General features: G+C 55.9%; 1 protein-coding gene across 5 annotated transcripts in view; it reads right to left on the reverse strand.

Annotated features, from left to right (window-relative positions):
* NLGN3 (neuroligin 3) overlaps nt 1-8,394 on the reverse strand; it is a 39,942-nt gene that overhangs the window by 30,360 nt on the left and 1,188 nt on the right. The window contains exon 1 of one of the 5 annotated variants that reach the window (XM_027690680.1): nt 8,132-8,303. The exons of the other annotated variants lie outside the window; for them this stretch is intronic. The gene's annotated coding sequence lies outside the window, so the exon portion shown is untranslated. Of the gene's footprint in view, nt 1-8,131; nt 8,304-8,394 lie in introns of those variants that run through there. 5 annotated transcript variants of the gene reach the window in all.

Below are 8,394 nucleotides of genomic sequence, written 5' to 3' on the forward strand. Positions count from 1 at the left end.
AAGATGAAGAAAATAGCTGGAGACAAGCAGGAACTAACTTTTTCACAGAAGCTGAAATATGACATAATAAGTTTCCTTGTGCAGAGATAAGGTTATAAGTTCTCTGGCAGTGTACAAGCACCACCTTTCTGCACAACCTGTTTCCACCCTGTCTTGTACCACTGGACACCAAGCACAGGGAGCAGGGTGGCTGTATGGAGACAGCACATCCCGAGACAGCCACCCCTCCAGGGTCCCAGTGCAGGCAGCAGAGCTATGTGTGCTCCCTCATGGTGCAAGAAAGCCCAAGCATTGCAGTCCAGCACCAAACTGTTGGCTCATTGTGGGGTCTTAGGTGTCAGTGCTCAGAAAAACTGCCCCAGGAGATGTTTGAGCTCACATTACCTGCACTGTCCACAGCACCTCCACCTTGCTGCAACAGTCCCTACTTCCAGGTGAAACACCAGCCAGGCTCTGCAGAGACCCATGTGCCCAGAGCCTGGGATGCAGGGCTGTGCCACCCCATTCTCCCTAGCTTCCCACAGCTTTGAGAGCTGCAGGTCCTGTCCTGTGCCAGAGGGATGTCCTGGCTGAACTCCAGCCCACCAACCGACTCAGAGAGGCGAGTGCCCCAGCACATCCCACCTGACACAAGCTGCTGAGTTTTATGTTAGTGCCAGTGGCCCTTATCAAAGGCCAGACTTGACTTTCTGACGATATTGCAAGTGCCCCTTTGAGGTCTAATGGCATCACCTGCCACTCCATGACACTGCAGCTTGCCTGGGGTACAGTCAGTTCTGGGGGCAAGCCAGCACTGAGGACCAGGGCACTGCTCAGTCCCAGCTCTGCCTTGGCTGGCCTGGGAGACGATGATCCCCTCCTCACAGCACTGGACTCTTCACCTACATCAGAGGGCTGCTCTCTGCAAAGCACTTGGAGGTGGGAGTCCCAGCTCTGGACTGGGGCAGGAGATGGGGAGCTGTGACCACTGGTAGCAATGCACAGGTAGGACAGAGCTCGGGCCAGGGCAAGCTGCATTTGTTAATACTGTAATGTAGTTTTAACAATTAACTGTGCTCCCACCAGCAAGCAGGACTCAGTGGAAACATCAGAAAGGAAAGATGCAAACGCAGAGGTGGGAAAATGCTGGAAGCACCACGGACTCCTCCATCCACACCACCATCCTGTCTCTGCCCAGGTCCCCTCCTCTTCCAACTGCACCGTGCTCCTCGGCCCCGCAGGGCAGGGGAGACCATCCCAGGGCAGCACCCCTTGGCAGGGCTCCTGCCGGCAGCCGGGACCGCGCACCCAGAGCCAACATGACACAGCGTCAAGCAGCCACATCCTGCAGCAGCCACTGCTCCTCCGAGGTGACGTCAGCCTCCGCAAGAGCTGGCAGGCAGGACATGCTGTGCATGCCGGCCGCGCTGCTCCCAGACACCGCCTGGCTCCAGCGCACGCCGTGGCCCGCGCTCCTCACCCGCTACGATTTATCTACAAATTGAATTTCACACTTGCACGCTCCGGAGTAAGGCACAGGTGCTAGAGGAGCCACCCTCCCCCTCCACATCTGCCTTCCCCCTCGCCCCACCCCGCTGCCGAGCGCCGGCACCGAGGATAATGGTGATGGCTGGCGGCTGTGGAGGAGCTCCCGGGCAAAGCCGCCGACACCGCGCGGCCGGCACCGCATCCCGGCAGAGCTGCCACGCTCAGGGCAACGCCGGGGCAAGGGGAGCCCTGGGGCCCCTGGCACAGCGGCCACCCACGTGTGCTGCTGGCACGACACGGCGTCCAAAAACGCCCATCTGCAGCTGAATAAGATAAAAGCCCATCCCAGAGTTGCTGGTTTCCCCAGAAACCCTAAAGGCTTTCCCAGGAATTCTGGAAACGCACAGATTTGCTACGTGCTCCAGTAAGCAACCTAACGAGTTCGTACAGTTGTCGCAGCCAGAGACCACCATTATCACGGGTTGTATGTACAGCTGGCAGCTCAGGCAGATGTGGTGTCAGTCCCCTCAGAAGGACCTCAGGCAGTTACTTGGTGCAGCCCAAGTCCATGACAGCCCAGGCTCAACTAAGACAAGCACCTTCCTCAGGGAGGGAAGCCTGCCCTCATCAAGGCCATTGGCCACTCACATTCCCAAACCAAAACCAAAGCTGGCGTGACTAAGCAGAAGACCACGGAAGCACCCAGGGCTGGAGAGTCAGCCTGCAGCCAGGGCAGCTCCACAAAGTCTTGCTCATGCAGCCAGGGCTCACTGAGGACTGTAGGTCAGGCAAGCCAGCAGCTAGGAAGGAAATCTATTCAAATTTAATCCAAAATGTATTTTCTATTTTCCCTTGTAAATTTATCCTCCCATATTTTCTATCTTCAAGCACAAAAAAGCAGAAAGCCTAAAACCTCTGGCAAAAAAAATCCTTTAATGTGTTTTACTGCAAATACCGCCTAGTGTTAAGAAATAAGCTGGACCGGAGCAAATCAAGCAGCCTGGGGATGCCCTGTCTCTCCAGGGGGAGCACACTAGGATGAAGCAGGACACACAGGCATGCTGCAAGGACCAGCAATGCCAAGAAAAGTCAAGGCCCAGTGCCAAGATGGCTCTCGTGCTCCCTGCTGTTTCTCAGAGGTCCCCGAGCACAGCTCTGCCTCAGCACAAGCCCACTTTGAGGCATTGCTCCTGAGGGACACAGGAGGAGGCTTTTGTTACAAAGGGCAGGGAACCAATTGGCTCTTCTTAAAGTCCTGAGCATCAAAGTACAGCAGCTCCCTGACCAAGTCTGCAACCTCACATTCTCATCAAGAGAGCCCAGTGGCAACGGAGACCAAAATGACAACGAGACAGAAACAGAGATCGTTTCTGTCTTGAGGCACAGCTGCTATCCAAGGGAGATTTCAGACTGTGGTTGCAAGGACACCCTTGTGCTGTCTGGATACTTCCCTCAGCCATCACCTCCTGGAAGTCATGAGGATGGGAAACAGCATCCTGTCCATGAGCAACAGCCTTGGCTGACCTCATCCTGCTGCCCTCCAACCAAAGCTCACTGGGACTGCTAGATCCCCATCTCATCCCTGCATCCTTCTTTCCAAGTCCACTTCTCCCACAAAAAGCAAACCTCTCCCATGCCAAGGCTCACATCTCCCTGTTGTCCTTGCATGTCTCTGGACTGCTCAGGAGCTGGGGAACAGGCCTCTCAGCATCCCACATACACCAAGGTAAGACTGAACTGGACTCTCAGTGATAGCAGGACATGAGTCTTTTCTCGTTTGGGCATAAAACCAGAAACAAAACTGACACTGATGCTTCCTGATGTGTGTGAGAACAGGCAGAGCCAGGGGACTGGAGGAGGGGGAGATGAAGATCAGATCCCTGGAGATCCCACGTGCAGCGAGTACCAGGGAACTGGGACAACTCCAAGATGAGACTCCAGCTCTGCTGTCAGTGTGTCAGGCAGGTGCCCTGTGCCCAGGGAACCAGAGGAAGCAGAATGGCGAGGTAGCACAGGAGGAGGGGGTATTGCCTCCCATTTTCAAGCCAACTGAATGAGTAGACAAAAGCCCGTCAGAGGTCTCCAGCAAAAGGTCCTGTGATGCCAAGGCAGAGGATTGGTGCTTAGCACAGGTCCCATCTCTCCCACCAGCTGCACCTCCATCACGTGGGGAAAGCATCCCACGCTCTCACCCTGTGCCAAGTGAAGTAACACGGACTGGATGGGGATAAACACACCCTTCTTTATCAAAGCCTCCCCCTGGAGCTCCCTCCTGGCTCTACCCTCTCTGGTGGGCACAACATCATGAAAATAACGGACCAGACCAAAGGTCCACCTTTGCTCTGTGTACTTTCTTGCAAGAAGTCAGAAGCACAAGCAGTTTGCAGCTCAGCAGCTGCCCATGTCAGAGGTGGATTTCAGTGTATTTATTGGTTCTGGGGGAGCATCTTGTCTTTCTTGAATTCATTCCATTTCTCCTGAAACCAATGTAAGATTTTGCTGTTCATGACACCTTGTCCTGAGGACTTCTGTGATTTGATAGCACATCTGCAAGAGGCAATGCCCCTCCTCCTGTTTGGCACCTCCTGCTAGCTTAATTTGATGTGACCTTGTACTTGTACGGAAATAAACAGTGAACAGTTAACCTCTATCACTTCTCTCCTGGCCTCCTGTAGACATGTCTTATCCATCTTCTGTTGTTTCTTTTCCAGTCTGAAGAGCCCTGCCTTATTTAGCCATTTTTTTGCAGAGAGGTCTTCAGACCTCTGACCATTCCTGCTGCAACTTCCAGGCATTTGACTCCACAATGATCTCAACGCTCACACATCTCTCCTGAGCTCCCCCGTGGGCAGTTCTAGAGACAGAGACACAGAGCAACCCCTGTCCCCTTCTCCTCCATCACTGTTCCATGAGTCCTCAAGTTGCTCAGCGGTGCCTGGAGTCATGTAGGGAACACGTGAAGACAGTCTCACCTTCACAGCTCCTTCAGCACTGGGTGCCAGAACCAGGACATGGACAGGGCCACTCCCATGGTGAGTGGCATGCAGACACTTTGGCCACACTTCAGACTTGGGCTTCTTCTCCCACTCCTTTAGAGCAGCACCTAATGACTGCTTGATGAAGGCAAATTCCCTGCAGCCCCTGATCACCATCAAACAGCATTTTCAGTAGTCCCCTCCCCAAGCCCATCTCAAAAGCTTCCTGACCAAACTCTTGCCAACCATCCTTGCTCTCAGAGAGCCCCAGCAGCCCAGGCCCAGAACCAAACAAGGCTCGTGCACAGTATGAGCCCTGTAACATGCTCTCTTCTGCAACCTTTCCCAAACTTTGCCACCTGCTCTGCTGGCACGGCTGGAGCATCTGGCCACCAGGCAAAGCTTCAGCTCTGCTTGCCAGGCACCTTACAGGATACACTCACACTGGGATGCAGTTTGAAAACAACAGATGTTACTTCACTGCTCTGCATTTTGCAGTGTCAGGAACTAGGCTTCTTTACCAACCATCCCCCGAGCTCCTTGCCAAGGCGGTCTCAGCTCAAACAGCGCTCCCCAGCACAAAGTCTTGCTCACAGACAGCCCCTGCCAGGCAGACAACATGGCAAAAGGGATGTGACTTTCCCCACACGACTGCAAGGCTAAGCAGAAACATAGGTTCCATCATGGACTGTAATACCACTCAGACAAGCCTCCAAACAAACAGCACGTAACCTCCTATCCAGGCAAAACTTCCAGGAGCTACACAAACCAGACATGACCCAGCAGCTGCAGCCAGAAGCACCCATGTCTTTCCACTGCTCCTTCTTCATACCCATTTCCTCTCAGTCAGACTTGCTCCAGGGTCTGAATGATGTGGGTTCAAACTGGCAGCTCTGGCAATTGCAGGACCATTTATTCATTCCCCTCACACCCGCAGTGGAATCCTGCTGAGGCCAGCAGTGCTGGTCACAGCCTGCTCCCTGCCCCCAGCTCTGGGGAGCATCACGTTAGGAGACCACCAGAGCACTTAGTCCACCACACAGCACCACTCAGCTCTGCCACAGTCCTCAGACCCAGCTCTCCCTGAGCGCCCTGGTACCAGGATCCAACCTGTCTCTTTCTGCTGTTGTGCCCCTGCCAGCTGGCTGTGACCATCTCCCCTCTGTGCCGACCCCAGAGCCACACAGGGACCTTGGCTGTCTTTCAAAACCCTGACAGTGGTAGCCAATAACCACAGACCACCAGCAGAGGAATCCCTGTCTGGGATCCCACGGGGAGCTGATAATTGTTGCATCCCTGTGGCACTGGAAGTTCTAAGGACACAGAGCCAAGCTGTCCCTGCCCCGTCCCTCTGCACTCAGGATGGCAGATGCACATCCCCTCTGTGCTCTGCTGTGAGATTTCACAGGTTCCTCTGCAGCTCCACCACAACTTGTTGCCCAGGCACATGCTCCATGTCCCCATTTCCATCACTTCCCACCATCCTTACACCCTCCTACTGTTACTGGATTCCTCCAGCTGCCACCAGCACAGCATAGCCACTCCACACTGGTCTGTCTGAGGCCACAGCTGCTCCTGGACAGCCAAGAGAGCTTCCTTTCTCCCCTGAATGCTGCAAATAAATAGCTCCTAGAAAGGAGGATACAAGAAGATGGCAGCAAACTGCTCGGGAAGCAGGAGACTCGCTGTGGTTGGGGAGGTTTAGGAGCTGGCTGAGTTGATGCTGCTTGGGAATGGTGTAGATGGAGCTTAGAGACTTGATAACCTCGAGGTCCCTTCCTTACCAGCTCTCCTAAAACACCTCCTCCCTTGACACAAAGACAATGCCTACACGGACCTGCCACAGGATTTTGGCAGCCACTATTTCCTTGCACTTGCTCGTGGACTCAATGTGATCCTGGTCCAAAGACACCTGGAACGAGTCCCCGTCTGTGTTGGACCTGAGCACCCAGAGCAGATCCCACAGAGAGCCAGGACAGACAGAGCCACCACATCTGGAGCCTCAGCACAGCTCTCTGCCAATTCTCACGCTGCCTTCTGAAGCTTTGGCAGGCCCCTGCCCTGGGCAGCCTGCACAGCAGCTCCACTCGTGACTCCAGGCTCTGGCTGCCCTCACCACCCCGCTCCTGAGCACCTTCACTCCAGCCCTTTGGGACAAAAGCCTCCACATGGGGTCTGGGAAGGAGACAACCCCAGATGAAAAGCGCCGGGCAACACCCTTGGCATGGGCTCAACCTCCCCTCTGACAAGGCTGCCCTAGATGCTCATTGCTGTTGAATATGGGCAGTTGGAGGCTGTGCAAGCCAGCAGCACGCACACCCTGCCAAGATGGGCTCTGCAGCTCCCATTTCCTCAGCACAGCCCACGTCCAAGGGCTGCCCTGCACCTTGGCGGCTTTTGCTCGTGCTCTGGAGGTTGAGAGCTGCATGTTTGCAGGTGTCCAACCAAACTCCACATCCCGACTGCACATGTAACCATGGCAACTGCACATGCGAGTGGCAAAGCCTCGAGCTGGGCTAACTGCAAATGCAAATGAAGCAAACACATGCACAGTGCTAAAAGTGTGACCTCTAAATGTCAGCCTTTAACCATTTTGCAGACACCAGCTCTGGTGGCGGCCACCTGCAGCCTGCGGAGCAGGGAGAGGTCTGGTTCCAATGGGGACCTCTGGGTGCCCAGCCCTGTGTCAGGTGTTGGCATGGGTGCTGGGGTGAACCCATGGCACAGGCACTTCCCAGAGCTAAGAGTGACTCCTGCCTTGGCAACCAGCAGCTCCCTCTCTGAGGACACATCCACCCCTTATCCAGCTGGCAGATGCTCCCAATTCTACAGAGCACCCTGGGTTGCAGAGGAAGGAAGGTCTCACCAGGCTGGCACAAAGCATGGCCAGCACAGGGGCTCGTTAGCTCTCCCACTGCACCCACACATGCCCAGCCATGGAGGCATCTCCAGCCCCTCTGCCATCACCTGGGGCCAAGCCAGCAGCAGCAGCAGATGAGGCATCCTCAAAGGATAGAAGGAAAATCCCAGCTTTCCAGGGACTTCGTGCCAGAGCCACCTCCCTAAGGGAGGTCTGTGGCCTTGGGAAGGGCTGTCAGTAGAGGCACAAGGAGGTGTCACCACTTGGGAGCGTGTGGTTCAGAAACTGACTGGCTGGACAAAGGCCTCAGGTCCCCCATCATTTCTCTCCCTTGCTGCTGACAGCACCAGATGCAGACCCCAGCACTGACCATCACCCACCACGTCCCGCTCCATGCCTTGGGGCACGATGGAGCCAAGCTCAGGTGAACAGTGCCAACTCGAGCCACAGTGTGCAATGCTGGAGCCACCAGCAAGCCCTGCACCCACCACCCTGCTTAGGGGCAGATGGATGGATGGGTGGGTGGATGGATGGATGGATGGGTGTCTGACCCACCATCCTGCTCAGGAATGAGCACAGCCAGCACCACAGAGTCCCTGCTTGACAGCGAGCCTGCCTCCTCAGGCCCCTGGCCCAAGGGAGAAACAGGGAATGCTCTTTCACTCCAAGAGCCCAGTGGCTAATGTCATTCCCCATGCTATGCCAAATAAACCGAGCCAAGGGGATCTCCTGCCTGCCCTTGACCCAGGGATGCTCATACCAGCAGCCTCATGCTTGGAAGTACCAGGAGCATCCTTGCACCCCAAATAACCCAGCCCCCAGTCAGTACCTACACCACACCACAGACACCCCCGCAGCCCCGGGGAGGATCCCAATCCCTGGGGTGAGAGCACCCGAGCCGGGACAGCGCCTGCTCCTTGCTCTGTGCTGGGTCTGACGGGCCGGGCCGAGCGGGACAGAGCGGCCCGGAGGATGCGGGGCAGGGGCCGGGATACGGAGCAGGAGCCGGGATGCGGGGCAGCAACCGGGATGCGGGGCGGGAGCTGGGATGCGGGGCGGGAGCCGGGATGCGGGGCGGGAGCCGGGATGCGG

Source organism: Neopelma chrysocephalum, unplaced genomic scaffold, assembly GCF_003984885.1.
Source record: "Neopelma chrysocephalum unplaced genomic scaffold, ASM398488v2 Primary Assembly neopelma1_81, whole genome shotgun sequence".
NCBI classification, from domain to species: domain Eukaryota; kingdom Metazoa; phylum Chordata; class Aves; order Passeriformes; family Pipridae; genus Neopelma; species Neopelma chrysocephalum.